The 21,520-nt window shown below is 42.1% G+C and overlaps 1 long non-coding RNA gene and 1 other non-coding gene across 2 annotated transcripts; both read right to left on the reverse strand.

Moving 5' to 3' along the window:
• Window positions 1-14,765: 14,765 nt before the first annotated feature.
• Window positions 14,766-19,711, reverse strand: LOC134415351 (uncharacterized). The gene is made up of 5 exons (XR_010027040.1): window positions 19,642-19,711; window positions 19,099-19,168; window positions 18,482-18,559; window positions 17,141-17,194; window positions 14,766-16,519 (listed from the first exon to the last, which is right to left on the reverse strand). It is a non-coding gene; the product is annotated as an uncharacterized LOC134415351 (long non-coding RNA).
• LOC134416897 (small nucleolar RNA SNORD50) lies at window positions 16,708-16,779 on the reverse strand. Its single transcript, XR_010027448.1, has one exon. It is a non-coding gene; the product is annotated as a small nucleolar RNA SNORD50 (small nucleolar RNA).
• Window positions 19,712-21,520: the final 1,809 nt, after the last annotated feature.

Below are 21,520 nucleotides of genomic sequence, written 5' to 3' on the forward strand. Positions count from 1 at the left end.
TGTCCCTCCCTCCCGCCCGCGGGAAGCGCTGCCCGGCGAGGCGGCGGCGGCGGGACGGGCCCCGCGCGGGCTCCGCGCGCTCCCTGGCGCCGCCCGCCTGCACCTGTGCGGGCTCGGCGCCGGCGGAGCGGCCGTGGCCGGAGCGGGATTGGGCGAGCGGCCGTTCCCACGGCGCGCAGGTGGCACAAAAGGGGGGAGAGAACGGCGGCCGCAGGAGGGGGGGGCCTCGGGAGAAAGTCCCGGCCCGCGGCGGGGAGGGGACGGAGGAGACAAAGCCACGCAGACAAAGGGAGGGGAGAGCCACGCTTTGTGTGGCTGCCGGCCAGGCCAGCCCGGCGGCGCTCGGCGTTCCCGCACTGGAGACGGGAGGCGCCTCGCCCCTGCCCAGAGGGGCGCCCCGCGCTCGGCCCCGGCCCCTCGCGCTGCCCGCCCGCCAGAGCCGCCGCGCGGAGCCAGAGCGGGCCCGGGGAACGAACGGGAGCTTCCTTCGGGCTCCGCGCGGCGGGGCGGCGTCCGGCGGGGCCCGGGGCGGGGGTCGGCGGAGGGAAGGCGCTGAACGCGGCGCAGGCTGGGGCGCCGCGCAGCTCCAGCGCCGGAATTCCGCAGAACGGGCCCGGGAACGGGGCCTTTGCCCCGCGGGCACGCTTGGAGCGCACCCGCGGTGCTGATTTAACTTTCTCCCGATGGCCCCAGTGGAATGCGGGTCTGCCTGCACAGCGCTGTCAGAGGCGGGCTCCGTGCTACAGCGTACACTTCACGGTCCCAGCTCTGAGCGCGTCGTGCTCGCACACCCCGCGCGAGAAACTTGGAAAGCGACCGACTGATCTCTGCCAGAGCTGCGTGTCCAGATAAAGACAGCAAAACGGAGGCAGGAAGGCACATACAGTGTTACTCACTTCCCCAGAGGCAGCTCAGCCGCAAGTTGAGCAGTGCCCGCTGCCCCTGAGCCCGGCCGAATACTTCCAGCATATCTCCAGTACTTCAAAAACACTTGAACCTATGCAGTGAAGCAAGCACAGACAATTACAGAGTTAGTTCAGTGTCAACAAACGCTCACATGCTGGCGTGTAAGTATGTGAAACATACAGCTGGTATTCAGTGATACAAGGAAAAAAATAAGATCAGCTATTCGGTTCAATGAGACACCATTAAAAGCTGGACCACTCAGATTTGTCTGAAATAGCAACAATACAAGGCAGATGTACACTATCAAATAGTCCAGCTAATTTTTAATTCAAAAATTTGATAAAAGGTAATTTTTATTCTGACTTTGCTCCACTTTTACAAAAATGAAACCTCCTGAATAAAATTTAGTAAAACAAAAGCTAACTTTCCTAGTGGAAATCTGAGTGGTATTTTTGAACAGATCCTTCATAAAAATACATATTCTTTTTTCCATTCAAAAGTTAATAACTTTTTCCAAGAATATAGCTGTCAGCTGGGCAGAAAGACATATTCTCAAAAACAACCCTGGGGAGCATTTTTTCACATTTCCAATTTTTCCAGTTTTGGAGGATTTGCAACAAAGCATGTTGTTCTCAGATGTTTACAGAAGGTGTTTCAGTGTTATGTTTATAGTACAGATGTGGCCCAGAATATTACTTAAATTTCATAAATGCATTTGTTGTCTGGAACTAATGAAAATAGTGAAAAATGACAGCATTAGGGTTGGAAGGGACCTCTGGGTATTATCCAGTCCAATCCCTTGCCAGGAGCTGGGTCACCTAGAGCAGGTTACTCAGGAACATGTCCAGGTGGGTTTGGGATTCTCCAGAGAGGGACATGCACAAACTCCCTGGGCAGCCTGTTCCAGGGCTCTGCCACCCTCAACGTAAATAAATTATTCTTCATGCTGAGGTGGAACTTGTGTTTTATGATAATCCTCAGACAGTCAATCTGACTAACTGTGGCAAACTCTTGAGAAAGTAACTCCTGCTTTCAGGCCCATTTTTAGAGGAAAACTTTTTTAAGCTTTTTAACTTTTTTAATTTAACTTTTTCCCCCATAAAATGGAATCAAAACCAATAAAAAGCCTAGGATTAATGCAATTAACGGATTTGCACCATTACTTAAAATCATAGCTGACCCAGAGTTGCAGTTATTTGATCCTTTGAAATTTTACATAGAAAGCAGGAAGCACAGAGTCTGACACAATTCCTCCAAATATAGCTCCATTATTAGCCCTAATATCAAAGCCAAAAGTGGCATACCCAGGAAAACCCTGAGATTAGTTCAATTGGGTAGAGCATCATGCCAATGAGAACAAGTCACGGGCTTAATCCCTGCATTCACTTAAGAGTTGGACTCAATGATCCTTGTGGGTCCCTTCCAACTCAGAATATTCTGTAATTCTATGAAAACATCCATGAAATCAGTGGGGGTGTTTCTTTTTAACCATGTAAAACATTGATTGAAAAAATACCCTTGCCAAGAACACCTGCAGGTACTTACCTGGTGACTTAGATTTACATGAGGAGCTTCTCTGCTCATACCTGGCAGTTTGACAGCTTCTCACCATAATGAAAGTTGTGTTGATTCCTAGATTTTCCTGGTGTATGAAAACCCTGCCTGCTTCTGTTCCAGTCACAGCCATTGCAGAATCACCCTGAAGCCACAGCTTGCCTTCTGTTCCTCACAGCACATCCATGTAAAACCAGTGATTAGAACAAGACCAACTACAGAGTAGCACAGATAAAGCAGCAAAAAATAAATTTAATTTGACAAAGAGACTATTTTTTTTTTTTGCTTTGGAGCAACTTATATACCTTTAAACAATCATATCCTAAACAAAGAACAAAAAATCTAGGAAACTCAACAGGAATCTTACCTTCAGTTTCTATGATGCCTCACCTTTCCAAAGTGTGTACTCGTTAGAAATTGAGGCTTGTCTGTAGAATTCACTGAATTTGAGCTATGAAATGCACCAGCTACAGCCCTAGAGGGTGGATCACTCTGGTCATGCAGCAAATGTCATCACTTTTAATAACACAACAAGCTCCTTGTGCTGTATCTGCCACAGCAGAATTCTGAAATTAACGAGCCACTCCTGGGGTTTCTCACCAGTGTGCTTTTCAAGCCATTCCCTGCCCTTAGCCTGGGTGGTAAGGCTGCCAAGTTATTAATATATCTGTATATTATAAAGATACTTCAGGAAAGGATTGCTGTCTGTATTTTATTCAAGGTAGTGCACAGCCGGCTAGTGGCCTATTTGCCCTGCAAGATCTCCTTGGTAAAATAAAGCTATTTGGGGAAATACCTGTTTGATTAAAAGTTTATGCTATTTCTCCCTTTTATCAGTCAAATTCTCTGTCTTAAAAGATAGGTTGCATTATAAAATGCAAGGCCTGTGTCTCTAAGGAGAAAAATGCAAGTCAGAAACTAATGAAAAGGAGATGAATCACATATATGAAACTTTATTCAGAAAAAATACTTTTCATATATGACTGTCTCAGTCTTTAAGATGCAGATTTGAGAGTCCTTTCATTCCATAAAAAGTAACTTACCATCTAAAATTGTCATACAATTTCAGCAAAGGAACTTTACTAACATAACTAATAGTAATATTTTCTTTTAACATTCTTTCCAGTTATATCCTTTGTGCATATTCAAACTTTTTCAAATCTAGGCAGGGTAGCACTTCTTAAAGTCAGGGTTGATCCCCCTTATATTTAAACTATTTCTAAAGTTAACTTTGATTCTGCTGATTCTTCAAACGCTCCACTTCTTCTAAGTCAGGAAAACAAAAGGAGCAAACAAAGCATTTGCAAATCCAGTATGATTCACAGCACCAGAGGCAATGGGCACAAGCTGAAATACTCTGAACATCAGGAAACACTTCTTCACTGTGAGAGTAACCAGGCACTGCATCAGTTGCCCAGGGAGGTTGTAGAGTCTGCATTCTCCAAGACATCCCAAACCTGTCTGGACATGGACCTGAGCATGTGGTGGGAGCAGACAGACAGATTCTGTGATACACTTCTTTACCCTGGATCCAGTTCTGTCCACGAATTGATGCTTCTTTCCCCCTCCCCTCACCCAGTTAAAAACCCAAAGTAACTAAATTTTAACTAATGTTTGATTCCTCTAGTTCTGCAAGATGGAAGAGGAGTCTGATCCTACAGACTTGATACAATGCATTTCAAGGCTTTTGAGGCTGAAATCACTTGCGTTCTGCTTAATATTTGCCCAGATGGTTGCAGGCAGAGAACAAGCCTGGCAGTGAGGAAGAATGAGGCTTTCCCAGGAATGAATTCTTCTGCTGTTGAATTTTATGTATAGACTGAAGGTGTTAAATTCTCTCAGTTTTGTTTTATGTCTGTGCTATAGCAACACTGCCTGTGAAAGAAAGGATATCGAACTGCTCATTTCTGTAAATTATCTATGTTCTAAGTATTTTTTTCCAATATCAGTCACTGGTGTTGCCTCTGCCTCTTCTTTGTCAACATCACCCCCAAACAACAGGTACGTCCAACTCCAAAAAAACTACTCCAGAGCTGACTTTGCAAGAGGCACAAGAGAAGCAGCAGAAGGTAGTTTAGCTCACATTCTGTTATTACCTTTTTTTCTAACTTAAATTAGAAGGTTTTAACAGTTGTTTACCAGCTGAGGGTTCAGAGCAGTCACTGTAGAATTCAATGTATTTGCAGTACACTGTAGGCTAACGTGCAAGTATTGAAAGAGGACTGGAGGAGGAGAGCACTCTATTTTTGCATGCTCAGAAGACAGTGAAGTCACTTCCACATGTATTATGGAAATGCCAACGGAAGGCCATCCCAAACTGACTATTGTCACTCAGAAAATAGGCCCAGCCTCGCAACAAAGAACTACAAATGGCACATGCTTGCTGGCAAAAAGCAGTGCCAAGATATCCAGAACCTATACCTTCGGTCCAGATGAGGAAACCTAATGCAGGCCTACAAGTCAGAAGTGGCATGGGGAAAACTAGAAAATAACTGCTCACTCATTTTTCCAGCAGAAGAACTAGGAAACATTAAATCAAACAGGCAGATAGCCAGACCAAAATCCCTACTTTTACACACATAGAGCTAAACCTGGGAGATTGCATTGGCACATGAAGCTGTAGGTATTTCCATAAACCTCCAAAATAACTAATTAATGCAAGAAACACCCATCTAAAATTGCTAAATGCAGAGCTAGAGATATCACCCCAATTTAAATTTTGCAACAGAAATTAGTAGAGGAATTGCATAAACTGGGAGCATACCGGAATGTACTATTGCATCTATGCTTGCCCTATCTTTGTATTTTTCTATTAGCCAATATCCACTACTGGAAGCTGAATATTCTGCTCTTCAGTCTAACAATTGAAATACCTTGTCATTGCAGCAAGCAGAACACGCAATCACTAATCTGTTCCTTTCTTCCCAAATCCTTTCCACTTCCTGGAAAAGCATACATGCAAACGTTCCTCCAGACTCCCTCTAATCACATACTCCTCTTTCCACTACAGATCTATAAATCACAAGCTTCCTATACAAATAACGCACAAGTTTATCAAAGGTGAGGAAACTATGGAAAAAGGCTTCCCAATCTGACCCAAAAATATTGCTTTACTAGTGCTATGGGTACAAGTGCAAGAGTTAGGACACAACTGCTGCCTTTTCAAGTCCTGTTATCCTAAGCATCTGATGCTTTAAAGCTCTTAGTGGAATGCTACCATTAGGTCAGTGCCTGGCAAAGTTCCACAGAAAGAGGAGACAAGATACTCAGCAAAGAAGTGACAGGATAATTGCCCCATATACTGCCCTATTTTCCTCAAATTAGCATGGAAAGGTTGGAGGAGGATGTTTCCTCCATGTCCTAGTGCTTTCTGCCATATGAGAAGGACTCATGCAGGAGAACTGCAGAGATCATTCCTCATCAGCATCCATCTGCAAAACATCTCCGAGTCATCTCAGGACAGCGGCGCTGTCCTGTCCACTTGCGCAGCGTGAGGTGGCCAAGTGCTGAAGCTGCAACTCACCGAATACAGCCACAAATGAAAGTGTCACTAGAGAACTTACTGCTGTATTTAGCCCTTCCTTCACCCCAGACACACACCCAGCCCGGCCCTTACATCCCCGCACTGCCTAGCAGCCGTAAGGGTTCCAGTGCTTGGCACGCTTGTAGAAGGCAGCTGAAGGGAAGAGACCTTTGGGATCCACTTAACCCCACGTAAGTTACTTACGGCACTAAGCCCGTCTCCGAAGGCAGACAGCGTGTCACTGGCTCACAGAATGTTCTTCTGCAGCTCTGGGCATCTTTCCCAGGAGAGAGGAGCAGAGCTCACCACAGACACAATGGCCACAGCCTACGGGAGAGGGGACAGGTCGTGGGCTGCTCTCCAGCTGTAAGGCAAATGTGGAGAGCACAGCTTGCATTCCCACAGCCCTCACCCACCTTAACTTCCAATCCATGCCCGAATATTAAACTGCTGCCCAGGCTTTAGCTGTCAGACTGCATGAACCCTTTATGGTATGGACGATCAGTAGCCAGAAATTGGCCCTTTTTAGCTGGCTAGTAATTCCATGGCTGATTACTCAGGAAAGTGTCTGATGCAGCAGCTGCAATCCACAGCTTTCAGGTCAAGTGTTCCAGGCTACTTAGCATGTAACCAAAGAACCTAAAAATCCTTTCAAGGATGGATGAGCCCAAATAACCTTGTGTCTTCAAGGTCCTTGTAAGAATAGAACAAGCTCACACACACACACATTTATGACCCTTGCCAGGTGCAAGGCAGAAGTGACTACCAAAATGCAGCATTTCTGCAGATCCCAAGAGCAGACAATACAACCTTTTCTTTACAAATGAATTTTTATTTTATTTCTTAAAGATACGTGGAGAGTGCTGCCCTATGGGAGTTCTCATTTACAGCACAAATATCAGAACAGAGCACAGTGATGAAGAACTCTGACTCTATCAGCACTCCAGACTGTGCTTGCTGCTTTTCAATAATCTTCTTTTGGAAGATCTACTCTCTACTTCTACATGGGCCTTGAGTGATACTAGAATTAGATCTTAACCTAAAGTAGACCTTCAGCACATGTGTGTAACTTTTCCCTTTCTAGCTTGCGCAGCCTTAACCAGGAATCTCTTCATAGTTTTGCACAGGGCAGTGCAAGCAACAAAACCTGTGCTCAAACCTGGTACAACTAATGCAGCTGTATTGTGCTGCTAGAGGCACAGGTTTAGATCTTTAGACAAGCAAAGTTTTAATTTTTCATGGCAACTGTAACTAGAAAAAATAAATTGCTATTCTGTGATCTGCAGGGGACAGATAAAGAATATTATGCTTTTAATCTGCTTTTAAAAAAAAATTGCAGTTAGTTTGGATCCTGTAAAAAAACATAAAAGTTTTTTTTTTTTTCCTTTTTTAAAGCTCAGATCTTAAAATAGCAGTAAGTAAGAACATTTACAGGGAAGTTTCATTTTGAAAATTTAAATGTATTAGGGTCAATTAAAAAAAAACAAACAGTTTATGACTGGGTAAATACCTGGCTAATAAATCTGTGAACTATTTTATTGACACCACATTTAAATTAACCAAAACACTTCTAATAGCTCTTGTGTTTTCCAACTGGAGTTATGTACCAATGGAGAGCAGTGTTTGGAGGTACATACTGAGCAGCAAGAGGAGACAATGCAACTGTGTAAGAATATGCATTTTTACTGCCAATACATCAATTCTTAGTTACAGCAGAATCAATACAAATAGCTGAGTGAGCATGTCCATAAAAAACAGTTAAAATCACTGATGACAGTTAACTGCAGAAATTTTGAAATTCTTTCATACCCTTCCAGGTCAGGCATTAGTAGATTTTACTGCCACATCTACATCTTATATGTCTCATAAGAAAAATTATAAAATATTTCTTACCCAAGAGATGATCTTGTGTACACTGAAAGGCAGAGGTTTGTAATTTAGTGCCAACTTTTATCCCTTTAAAAATCTATTAAAAGACCAGTTCTGGTTAGTAAACTTGATGCATGAAAACTGTTAACAAATTTCAGATTGACAGTATTAATACAGACCTGCTGCAGCCAAAAGAGGCCGGGATGAAAGTGCAGAACAATTTTTTTTTTTTAATCTGAAAATATTTCAAACTGCTCCAGTCTCAGCGCGCAATGGAAAAAAATTAGAACCAGAATTAAGAAGGGAAGGCTATTAAAGTAGAAACTTATGTAAGCTATGCACAAAAATCCCCCAATCTACACCAAAACAAAAAACAACCAAACAAACCCCAATTTTGAGGCATTCCCAGCTTAGAAGCTCACCTGCTTTGTGTAGCTCAGTCAGGGTGGCACAAATGGTCTCTTCCAGCCTAAGGCTGACAGTAGTGCTGGTGAGGTTTTCCTTCCATCAGCTTTCCCTTTGAGCCTCTGACATCCCAACTGCCAGTCAGATGTTCCAGCAAGCAGCGAGTCTGTGCACCCCAACAATGACTACATTCGTGTTAAGGTTAAATCCCAGCAAAAGGGAACACTATCTCAGTGAGCCACAGAAAATAAATACTTCGTAACTTACCGTTGCTTGGCCCAAGACAGTATTTTCTATATTATTTATCTTAATCACCAAAGTTGAGCAGTAGGATTAGACTGTATATGAAATCAAGACAGCCCAGGAATTTTCTAAAACCTCATTATCATGCTTCTTTTGGAAGCTTGAGCAGAAGCTCAGAATGTTTTGCTTCCAGGGCCAGATGCCAATTCTGCTGATAGTCCTTTTTGCTGCTGCTGTAGAAAAGGCTGTCATCTTCACAGACGTTAATTTCTGCCTTTTTAATGAATTCGAGGTGCCTGTTTCCCAGCCAAACTTCAAAATAGTCAAGGAGAGAAGAGTGAGTTCAACCAAGCCTATTTCTGCAGAATTGAGATATTTCTGAAAAATGGTTATGGCTTTTTGGAGAACATTATACAAAACACAGTTGAGTTTTAGCCCTATTACATTAATTAAGGGAAAGGCTTTTATTTTATCACCTTCCATTCTTTTTTCCTAACACCGACTTTATAGCCTGAAACTTTCCAGCAGAGAGCTCTGTATGAACACAGAAGTAGAGAAAGTATTTTCCTTCCACATCTGAAACAACCTGAAGCCCTGCTAGCTGTCCTTGCTGATAGATCTGCAATTTGCCTCGTAAGTGACATATCTGCAGGCTCTGTCTCTGATTTCTGAAGAGCAAATCCCAGCTGCCAAATCACATCAACTACAGGAGCTGGTCTTGTTTTTAAAACTCATCACACATTTCAATTTCATTACTATAACCTCAAGTCCCAGAGATCTTTCTTTTTTTCCCTTCACAGAAGTTTCATATATTCTTACATCCCTTCTGGGATTAATACTGAATGCTTATGTAGTAGTCTTACGGAATTTTGTGGTTTTTAATGTTTAATACATAACTGTTAAAAGGAAATCAATACAGGACTAGTATAGAAAAGGAGGAATAGTATCTTTAAGAGACTGGGACAAAACTGAGTGCAATATAAAAGTTTTGGACACCAAGGTCCCGACTTTGGCTCAGAGTAAGAAATTTTATGGTGGGAGATAGAGCAGATTATCTCTAGAAGTTCAGGCTTTCTATAAAAGATGTAACTTTTGGAAAGACTAAATATGCATACTTCTTTTGTAATTTTAAATGTATTTTACTAGTTAATAGTCAACAATACTTCAGGATTCCCTAGTCTCGCCTCAGTGAAAAAAATCACAACTAGAGAACTCCAAGTAGCCCTTAGGAATAAAAAGCAGATAAAACCAAGAGAGAGCACCTCCAGGAGCAGTACTGAGAACAACAGAATTCTTCTTCTTCTCTTACAGGTAGGTGAGAGGGTTTCAATATAGTGAACCATCCTGGTCACTGTCAAGTTTCTTCAACCAAAAACCAAAGCTGAGTGGCTATTTTTCCCTTAAAAGTTAGTGCTGTCAGGCAACAGCCATCAGCAGGTCAATGGTCCTTACATCATAGGTCTCTTCACATCTGCAGCTCCTAGCAAATCATATTTTTTCATATTTGTAAGGTAAAAGCTTTAGATTTTCCCAAATCCATCATGGCTCATAAAGGGACTGCACTTTTATAGAAAATATACAAGCAGTTGCTACAATTGTTCAGTGTTACTTTTTCAATTATAAAACTAGAAAGTACATAATACTCTCAGGAGAAAGTACTCATAGAATTTCCAGACAACTTCTCATAGCATTTAAAACCATGGCAAAACATCTTGCAGCCAACCCCTGCCAGAGGATCACCATATAAAGATATTTTTACATGGAAAAAGGCTTCCAGCAGCCTTACATCCTGTATGTCAAATTAGCAGAAACTATACTGAACAACTTCTCACTAGCAACAGAAATTAAGTTGAAGTACATGTAAATGAAGAGAAGCCAGTTCAGACAAGTGTAAGAGTACTACTTCAGAAATATTTTCAAAAGCCTAGACATTATTCCCTGCCATGCAGGTTTTTGAGGAAGCACTCAGCACTGAAATAGTATCTATTATCAATTGCTATTTCAAGATGTTTTAGAGGTAACTCCTGTTTCTGCTGTTAAATTTTTTATATTGTGTGGTTTATAATCTGTGAAACAGGAAGAGGGAAAGGAGCACTAATTCCCACAAACCAAACTTCTCTTTCTATTTGCAATAGCAAATAGGCAGTTTAATAAAATTATCAGGATCAGAAACTACATAGTCCAACTACTTTCAGAAAATGCTTATTGTAATATACTGTGGGGAATGAATAATCATACCCTGAACTGTTTTAGTTATGAAGCCAAAATGACATTAAGAATTGCCCCTCACCATGTTTCAGTATTGTACTTTTCTGGTGGAGTGCATGAAACAAAAGACAGCAGTTTAACCTGTATTTTTTGCTGCAGAAAATGACCTAACTACTAGACAGAGCTAACACACCATCAAGGTTTCAGCTGGGTTAGTTAGCTTTCTTCTTTGTACTTGGTTCTCCTTAGTGCCGTGGTTTGGATTCAGTATGAGAGCAGAGTTGGTAACTGCTGGATGTTGGGGTAGCACTACTTAGCAACAACCAGAAGTCTCTGGAGTCAGGAGGGGCTCAGGAAGCCATGAGGGAGCGAGGCTAGGACAGCTGGCCTAAACTGGCCAAGAGGATATTTTATATTTTATACCAGCATTTCATGCCCAGTACATAAACTGGGGGAAGCTGGCCAGGAGGCATGGATCCATCAGCCAGGCTGGGTATGTCAGCAGGTGATCACAAATTGTATTGTATACCATCACTTGCTTATCTTGGGCTTTCCCTTTGTTGTCTTCCTTCATGGTACAATTATTACGTTTAATTTCAATTCTGTTCTCATTTCAACCTATTGCTTTTACCTTTCCTCATATTCTTCTCTCCATCCTATGAGGGCAGGTAGGATGTGGTACTTAGTTCCTGGCTGGGCTTAAACCTCGAGACACACAAGAGTTTAAGTCTCAAATGCTTTTCACAGGACCCTAGTATCTGCAATAGTCCTCCCTCTGAAAGAAACCAAGTTAAGCCTAGAGCAAATTATTTCCTATTTTGTCAAGGTGAGATGAAACCCAGATATAGCAATAGCTGTATATTCTTCTTCAGTGATCTTAAGACTATTTAAAAATACCTTTACTTTCCAATCAACTTACCAATTTCAAAGGGCCAAGCATTTATTTTATTACAGTCCATTCATCTCTTTCTTCCACAAAAAGAAAGACTGAACTTCATTTTGGGACAGATATTAATCATTCTTCACCTGCCACAATAAAACTAGTACCATTGATGCTGGGAGAGTGCTCCTTCAGTTAGGGAGAATTCGTTTCAGGGCAAAAGATAGTGTTTATTGGGCTGGTGAGAAGCCTGAAGTATAGCTCAAGGGTAAGAACACACTAAGTGCTTCGTGTTTTCCCACCCAACACAGCTCAATTAAACAGCAAGGCTGTCCTAGCACACGGGCCCTCAATGAACTTCACTTACCACTGTTTTCAGTAACATGAGAATTGAAAGTGCCATCAGCTTCAGAAAGGGAGGGAAAAAAGCTTTTACTTCAGCCCCCTCCCAATCCTACCCTCCCTACATTTATTAACATACTCACTACTCCATCGATTTTAGAGCCCATATATCATTCATGTTTCAAATATTTTAAAACGGAGATAGGTCATAATTGCAAAGTAGTATTCAAACACAAATGAAAACCTCAGAAAATTCCCAAGAAAACTGCTGGAAAGGCTCTGTATACTTCTCCTGTTCCTTATACTGGTCATCCTCAGACAGAATACTGAACGAGGCAGACTTTGTCCCACTCAATACAGCCATTCTTCTGAGCATCAAACACCACTTTGTCCTCCGGAGCCTGCAGGAAGTTTGAGACAATGGCAGAGAAGTACTGTCTTCATAGCCCTGATAGCTCAACTGGACTATCGACTAAAAAGCCACATGATGTTTGAGAGGAAGTAGAATTCATCATTCTAATTGTACTTTTCCAGTTTATATCCTCTGAGGGAAATACAAGGGCAGACAAGCAAAAATACTTGTAAAACCAGTTGTAACAAGAAAAATAAAGAATGCACATCATCAGGCATGCATTTACATAGCATATAAAGCCTCCCTGTGTACGTCACTCATCTGAAATTACTATTTTTCTGTTAAATTCATTCATACTCCAAATTACAGCTCAAAGATTGTCCTCTGGGACAAAGGGAGGGAGTGTGAAGAAGAGCTACCAAAGTTAGGACTGAACATTCTTCAGTATAAAGAATACCTTTCTCTTTGGGCAAAGTCAAACACTTGCTGATTCTGCTGTGTCCATGTTTGAATGTCCTATGGAATGCTTTTCTCTATCAACTCATTTCTGGTTTTTAATTTTTACGGCAGAACACATACCCCAAACTTCATATGGCAAATTTATAGTTAAGAGCTTTCCTGCAGCAAAGATGGTAGGAACCCCAACACCAGCACACTATACAGCTGCAACCACAGTCACAGTCTTCTGCAGGATGGCAGCCAGACAGCACAGCTTTTTCTGAAATTCCTGTTCACTGGGCTCTGATACTTCAAGCAGGTATCACACCAGCACTGGCAGTCACAGAGCAGTGTGGGTGCTGTGGCAAGATAACCACTGCTAGCTCAGTTTCACTCACTTGCAACTCTTGATTATAGATCACAGCCTTCACCAGTAAGACAAGTTCTTCAGCAAGACAAAACCTCCAACCTTAATAAGGACCTCGTCACTTCAAACATAGCAAAGCATTTGTGCAGCTACTCTCGAATTTGCCATGTGGTTGCAAGGTACTTCTCTTGCTTGTAACCTCAACATTCATTTAATTACTGAGTCTCTGCTGGTTTTGCCCAGTTACTAAGACTGATAAATGGCAACATTCCAGAACAGTTTGTTTAACCACCAATTACTTGGACCACAGCCCAACAGCCATGTGACACATCTAGCTCTCCACTAATGACAGTGCAAGACTTCACTGGACTAATGCACAAAAGCAGCAAAATGCTTTCATGCTGTTTTCTGCACAATCTTAAAAGCTTTGAATTGAACTGTTTTGTAAACCTGAAATTTCATTAAATGCTTTTGCAGAGAAATCCCATGCCACGTGTTCCAAACATGTCACAGAGTAACTCTCAAACACTACATCTCCTTATCTCACTTGTATTAAACATCACTCCAGAAAATGTACCAGAACTAAATACACAACTGGTTTGAAAGCATATTAACCCCTTCCCACAAGGCAAAAAAGCCATCTTTTCCATCTTAAAATTAATTATAAAAATGATCTTCCTACATAATTTTCACTAGCGTTATAAACCAAATCCTCTGGAACATGTCATGGTTAAAACAGTAATTCACTTCTGTAAACACTTGATGCCCTATACTACTAATACATTTTTTAACCGGCTACCAATTTTCTGTAGCTCTGAAGTACTGGATCGTTCCTTGAGAAAGTTCTACAGCTCAATACTGAATATACTTTACCATTGGCCACATCTACCTTCTTTTATGTGCTGAGAGCCTACTCTTTTTCACAATTTAACATTCTGAGACACACCTCCACCACACTGATATGCAGTAACTATTTCCTGGCACCCTTTATTGCTGCCAATCCTACCTCCCAGGCCATCCCCAACAAATGTTTTAGAACAGAGCAAGACTGTCATGAAATACTTTGGGTACCTGAAGTGCCACCCACAACCCTGAACCTTTAGTCTTCTATTTCATTCCCAACATCACAAGATAAACTCGCTTTCACCAAGTTTACTGCACATACATATAGCATTCTCTTTAAAGGTGAGCATTCTGTATTAACTTTAGCTAAAGGATAAAGATACCTTTATTCTCAAAAACATGTGCCACTCTTCTGATCCTGTAATGAAGTTATATATGCCTTTGAATACCTATTGAATACCCACCGAAGCACTTGCCAAATATTGCTACTCCCTCAACTATCTCTCTGCTCTTTAACATCTTAACATCCAGAAGAGACATAGCTAGGACTGACAACTTCTAGACTTACCTGTCAAGCAGCTCTACTAGATGCTGCTAACAGCACCCACCTTTCGTAGATCTGCAGTGGGCAGAAGATTCAGACTAATCTTACCTTGACTCCTTGAGTATGCAGCTGGCAGTTTGTCCTGCAGTCACTCAAGCACAACACGAGGCTTTGTGTGCCCAGTGCACGCTGCACCAGCCAGCACACGGCCACACTCCTCACATGGCTCTTGAGAAGTACAAGCAGTCGAGGAACACTGTGGTTTGATCCACAGCTGACATGCAACAGCCATGACTTTAACATCCTCATCTTTATTCAAAAAGCACGTACAAAGCATAGCACACAAAAAACCACACCATCCTCAGGAACATTTGTTAACAGAAACAAGTATTATTGAAAACAACGAAGAGAAAGCTGTTTTCCAGTTTATTTCTGCAGATCTTGGTATTCAATAGTCTGATTTACCATTCCATGCTTGAAAGGAGCAGCCTTTAGCCAAAGTAGCTGGCGGTGCTTAACAAGCAAACCATTGGAGAAGCTCAGTGAGCCAATGCACTCCTGGAGTTCAGTCAGATCCTTAGCATCCACTTCAGTAGCATGCTGGATACTTATTTTTAATTATGCTATTGTAATTTTTTCTGCTGTTATAAAGAATTCCTGACAATAAGGCTTGAAAGTGATGCTTTAAGGCCAACTTTACCTAATGTACATCACCAGTTGTCATTAAATTTGTGATCCTTTTTGTGATTCAAATGATGATCCTTCATTCCTTTGAAAGGGACAGCTTGCTGAATACAGCAAATCTGCTGCTACTGTCATTCCAGCACCAGCTCTTTATAAGTGACTGTTAAAAGCCAACTCAGGTTGGAAGATGTAGCTGAGGGTGTGTATTCTATTTGCCATCTGTTAGAGATGGGGCAGGTATCCTTCTGTTAATTGGGCAGTTTTCTTTATCTCTTCCACAACAATCCTCCCTCCAGGAAGATATATTCTGTTAATGGGCCTTTGGGTCTCATTGCACGACCGATCCAATTGTGAGATGCTCCACCCAGAGGGAGGAGCCAAGCATTTCCACCTGGATATAATCTCAGATTTGGAATACCACAGTCAGCCTTCTCCCACTAGATTCCCAGAGGAAGACCATGCCCATCTACACCACCACTGGACCTTCAGAGGAAAACTACAGCCTTCTACAGGATCACTGCTTCACCAGAATGTCACTTGTCACTCCAGGAGCACTGCAGTCACCATTTCATCAGACTGCTACCAACACCCTGACCAACAGGGTTGTCAGGCTGTATTCTGACTCTGTCAGTGTTGGTCTGCATTACTGCATTTTCATTTTCACTTTTATTTTTCCTAGTAAAGAACTGTTATTCCTACTCCTATATATATTTGCCTGAATGCTGCTTAACTTCGATTTCAAGGGAGGCTCCTGCCTTCCTTAGCAGACACCTGTCTTTTCAAACCAAGACAAAACCCCAAGTTCCAATGTAACTCTCTTTTCCCACTACCAACCTCCTTCCCTAGAGAGCAAGCAGTACTGGTGCCAGTGTATTCCTCAAAAGGCAGTTCCACTGTTGTGATCCTAGTTTTCTCCTGCTGAAAGGGCAGTCCATAAAACCCCAACTCCTCACTCCCTCGCCAGATACAGTGATGCAAGCCGTAGACATTGTCTTTTACTTTTGTCTTTACAGGGCCTGCCTGTGAGCTCCAGTCACGAGTTATCACAGATCTCTAGTATCTGCAAGACTGTGTACCCATATGGTATTTTAAAAGGGTGAAAAAATCAAGGGGTTTTCCAAGTACTCCATCCCTAATATTACTGCTACACTTCCTACAGAAGACAGCTCAGTATTTTGGAAAGATGGTGTTTTAAATATGCAGAGACAGTATATATTGAACAAAATGAAAGCTGTTTTAGCACGCTTTTAAAAGCATGGCATCCCACTCCAAGTCACAATATCTCTTCAGGTGTTACACTTCCTTCTGGTTACATCATCCACATCTATCAGGCAGTTCTGACTAAGCGCTCCAATTCATCACTGAAAAAGGAGAACAAGATCTAAGTAAAATGGTTCATCCAAGGTAGAAACTTCAATTTGCAAGTAAGCACACAACAGTTTGTATTAACATGTTGCTAATTCTGAAGAAACAAAAACAAACCAACAAAAAACCTAAACCCACAAAGACTAATACTTCCCAGAAAGTTCAAATAAAGTATTTTGGTCTCGTCTCAGATTCCGGATCCGTATATAAAGTTTTTCAACAGGAATTCAGGTTCGGGATAGGATCATCACAGACGAGACAAAATCAGTATACGAACAAAAAATTTAATAGGAAATATTCCATAAGGTTTCTGATTGCTTAGCTTTTGTATTACAATCTCTAGCATTTTGTTATATTTCAGTAATCATGTACATTTATTTAAAACTTTTCATGTGGGTTTGAAAGCCAAGGTTAGGCTAGCTAAGGTTAGGCACAGCTATCAGCTCACACTGTGCTTGGGGAACAAGTATTTTGGAAATGCCAGCTATGACTTACCATATCAATTGATCAATTATCTTTGTAACTATCACAATGCAAAAAGATCCAAACTGTAAACACAGTTACTTTAGACTTAGAACCAGAAAGATTCTCTTTTTAGAAGATTTTCAGTTACATACCTGAATAAGCCAAAAGCCCTTGTTCCTACTTGTTTTCTATAAAACAGGGTTTTCCTGTAAAAAAGACATTTAATAGTTCAGAGAAGTTTTCTTTCATTACTCAAAATACAACTTGCCATCTATTTAGCCTCAGACCAAACTGAATTATTCAACATGTTCTGCCTTAGTATCAGCACACAGCAAGTTCTGGGAACCTTCAATCAGAAGTGTAGTCATGTCACAGTAAGATTTGTTTTGCTTCTCTTGCCCAGCTATTGCTCAACCTGGGTATGAACTATGATAGGAAGGGGGAATTACTGCTGCACAAGAAGTTTCACTCTTTGAACTTCACATATAGAAAATAACCTGTTGTTTAAAACAAAGTACTGGTAGCTAACTAAGTATTTAAAGGTACCTTTCTTAAATAAGGAGTAGAATAAAGTTATAGATGTGTAGCAACACAGGAAAATGAGATGTTCTCCCTCTCTACATTCTAACTTTTTAACTAAAACCAGTCTGTGGACCCAAACAACAGTGCAGTAAAGTGAATTTTACTGAAAAATGTTAAGTTCAGATACTTAGGAGGGAATGAATTTCTTGGAGAAACCACTGCTATTATTCTTAAAGCACAGTAAGCACTTGTGAGCATTCTTTGCCTCCTTCAAGTACATTATACCAGCCCTAGAAGCAATTTATCTCTAGAGCTGAAAGAGCTTAAATTAGAATTCACTACAATTTACCATCAAATTCCACCTTTGTCTTTAATATGACTTTTCCTAAATGCTCACATCTGAGCCCAAAATTAACAGTCCCAAGAGGACTGAAGTGCAAACATCACCACTAGCTTTCAAACACCACCAACACTTCCTGACCACACCTGACTAGTGCTTGTTATTTACCCACTGTAAGGCAGAATACTTGAAGTCTGACACTTCCTCTTCTCTGCTCTTTAAAGATGCAAGCTTCTGCAACAGACTACTTATTTGTGTCAACACAGACCGGAGATGGGTTTAAATATTGCACCAACATTCTTGTTCACAGCCTGGTGCATGCTGGCACCTCACCTGTACACAGCAACAGCACTAAACCAACACCAACTTGGATGACTTACAATTGAAAAATCCTAAGTTTGGTTTGATCTCAGTAGCCAAACCCTTATGAAGTTGCTGACCAATGTACCGGGTTTGGCAGTTTCAGCATGATTCACCATCATCCACAAGTACCAGTGACAGGAACTCTAACACCACTCATATATTCATATATTGCACAGGATAACCTTCACCTCTCTCACTAGCAATGTACTAAAAAGGGAATAAATTATAATCAACAAAAAATGTCTGCTGTTTAATCAATAAATATTACCTGTTTTAGTTCCTGTTGCGAGGAAATCTTCCTTCAGGATAGGTCACATTGTCAATACTAGAAATTGTTCACGCCACTCTAGAAATTTGAGTAAAATCCCAAATAATTTAAGTCAGTAAGAACAACCAATTTCTACTTCTGTAACAACTGGTTAAAAGCATTTAAGTAAAATTTAAATGAATACAGATCCTGGAATTTTTTTCTTTCTTTAATAGTAGTGAGAATAACAACTATATATTGAAAAAGTGAATAGACATTTTTATTAAAAAAGAGGAGCACTTGCTTATTTATATTAATAAGCCTCCAGGTGTCCTGTTTTCTTTGACTAAACACTATTTCATACTTATTTCCCAATGAAGTTCAAATTCACAACTAAAATATACACTGAGGTAAACTTTAAATTTAGTATGAACACTTCAGGACAGGCATTAACCAGGCTCCTCTAACATAAATATCTACTCCCAAACCCCCAGCCCATGCAGTTCTAGACCATGTCAAAGATGCCCAAAATTACTGATACCTCAATTTTAAAGCTAATGACATACTAACTGAATCCTATGCATATTTTTCTAATCAATTTGTTAATAATTTATCCCCAGTGATCATTTAGAACATACACAACTTTCAGGAAAATCCACTTGTGTGTACCCAGTATTCTTCTACTTGGGATGGTCCTTCCATGAGGTGCTAAAATTGAAATTAAGCAAAATTATATTTTAAACTAGCAAACATTTCTTGCTGCGGTCTAGTATTATCTCTCATGTTATTATGTCAGAAACATAATCACCAAGCACTAAAAATTGACATTTTCATTAAAAAATTTAATACTCTTCTAGAATAGGTGAAATACCTGACAAGGTAAAACTCCGCAAGCAAAAGTCCAAATAAGAACTAACCTACAGACTGAATTTAACTCAAAGAGCACCACACCCAAAAATTATCAAATTACTTATTACTTTGATGGCAGTTCTAAAAATGCAATGTAGTTTTTTCTTTCTGCCCTGCTCTGTAGCCATACAAAACTCTCAACTCTCTGGCACTTTCCATACTTTGACAGACATAAAATACAGAAACCAAGTTATGAAACACAAGTATTTATTGACTTGGTCTAAAACAAAAATACATTTCTATAGCAACATTAAAAATTGCAGAGCTGTTACCTTAATGTACAATGTACTTGGCACCAATGAAAATCTCCTCTCCACCACACCTAAAAACAAACATGGACAGCCTTACAACTTGAAATCAGCAGTCATATTACCAGGCCAGTGAGTCACACACATTATGAGGCAATAATCATCAACACCATCTCTAGAAGCAGCATGATAAGTACTAAATCACAATCTTGCAGGAGAAAAGCAGCCAGCTTTTCTCGACTGCTTGAAATGCAGTTTCAAGCAACAATGGAGTTTCAAGTTACACCCACGTGAAATCATATATGAAAAGCATTGTAGAAATAACTGCACATACCACTATTAAACCTCAGTCCAAAGACCTTTCAAGGAAAGGTTTGAATCACTTTGAAGAACTAATTTAAGTTGGTTTAGAGAATTGCTTAAACCATGTAGCAATTATCAAAACCCACCAACTCAAGCAGCTTAAAAAATTCGCGACAATACATTATCACCTGAATGTGCTTATTAAAAATCTCACTCTGTACTACACAGACCGAGTAAATGCATCGGGCCATGAAAGATAACCTATCACACATTTTGTTCCCTATCACACAACAATTAAAGCTATAGAAAGCCTCAAGTTAAGCTTCCACTTCTGCATGCAATAAACTTTATGCTTACTGAGTGTAATAAACTCAATAATCAAGGGTTACTAATGGTTTAAGTTCCAAAATTTTCCTGTTCAGTAATCTAAGGTGTGACTCAGACTGTCAGACAAGCTAATTAAACACACAATGAGTGCACCTGACAACTTCCTATGTAAATCCACCCACATCCTAATCTCTGCTTGCAGGTAAGAGCCTGGAATTGTAGATATATTTAGTGGTATTTCCTGTTCTTTTTGAAGTATTATGGGTTCAATGACATCAGCATTTCAGAGAGGAGACAAAAAGGCATCTTAAGCACACAACAGGCTTCTGTCAGCACGGATAACACAAGCAGGTGCACGGATCCTCTGCCACACGAACAAGGGGGTTCTGCCTTATGCTGCATTTTACGCACGAACCCAGCGGCCCGAAGGCTGCAGCGGCTGCGGGCACGGCGGGGCGGCACCGCCGCACGGCCCCGGCCGCCACGGGCGGGGATCAAAATGGCGCGGGCCCGGCGGCGCCACGCGGGTCCCCGCCGCCTACCGCTCCCAGCCTGCCCCGCGCCTCGGGACGCGGCTTCCGGCAGGGAGCCTCCCGCGGGGCATGCTGAGATATGTAGTCCTCTCTAAGTCCCCTCGCACCTCCGCGGCTCTCAGCAGGGCACCGTGCACGGGCGGCTGCGGCCCCATAGCTGGATTATGGTCGCCTTCCCCCTGGCTCTATTCGCGCCTGCAAGGGTGAGAGCTTCACCTGCCGGCTCCACCCTCAAGCACTACGCGACCAGCACTGCGGGCGACCCTCCCGAACGTCCAAGCAAAAGGAAGAAATCAAGAAATCATTACCCACCCCCGCCCCCCCCCCCCCGGCCGGGGCAGCGGCAGACACCGCATCCCGCGCCGCCTTACCGTGCGCCGCCATGACAGGCGCTCCGCGGGGAAAGAGGGGGCGTTCTGCGCGCTCGCCAGCTTTATATCTGCGCTGCGGGGTGGGAACGAGGCTGGCCACGCCTCCTGCCGAGGGGGAGCGCGCGGAGGGGCGGGCGCTGACGTGGTATCCGCGCGGGCCGCACGCTGAGGGGCCGGCGCGCGCTCCCGCCTCGCTGGGCGCGGCGGGGCCGCCATGGGAGGGGCCGAGCGGGCCCGGCCGCCGGGCACGGTGCTGCTCGCTCGGTTCGCCTTACGGTGGGCACGGCGGGGCCGCCGAGCACGGTGCTGCTCGCTCGGTTTGCCTTACGGGTTTCCTGTGTAAAACGCTGAGCGGCTTTATGCGAGTTT

This window comes from Melospiza melodia, chromosome 3 (assembly GCF_035770615.1).
Source record: "Melospiza melodia melodia isolate bMelMel2 chromosome 3, bMelMel2.pri, whole genome shotgun sequence".
In the NCBI taxonomy this organism is placed as follows: Eukaryota; Metazoa; Chordata; class Aves; order Passeriformes; family Passerellidae; genus Melospiza; species Melospiza melodia.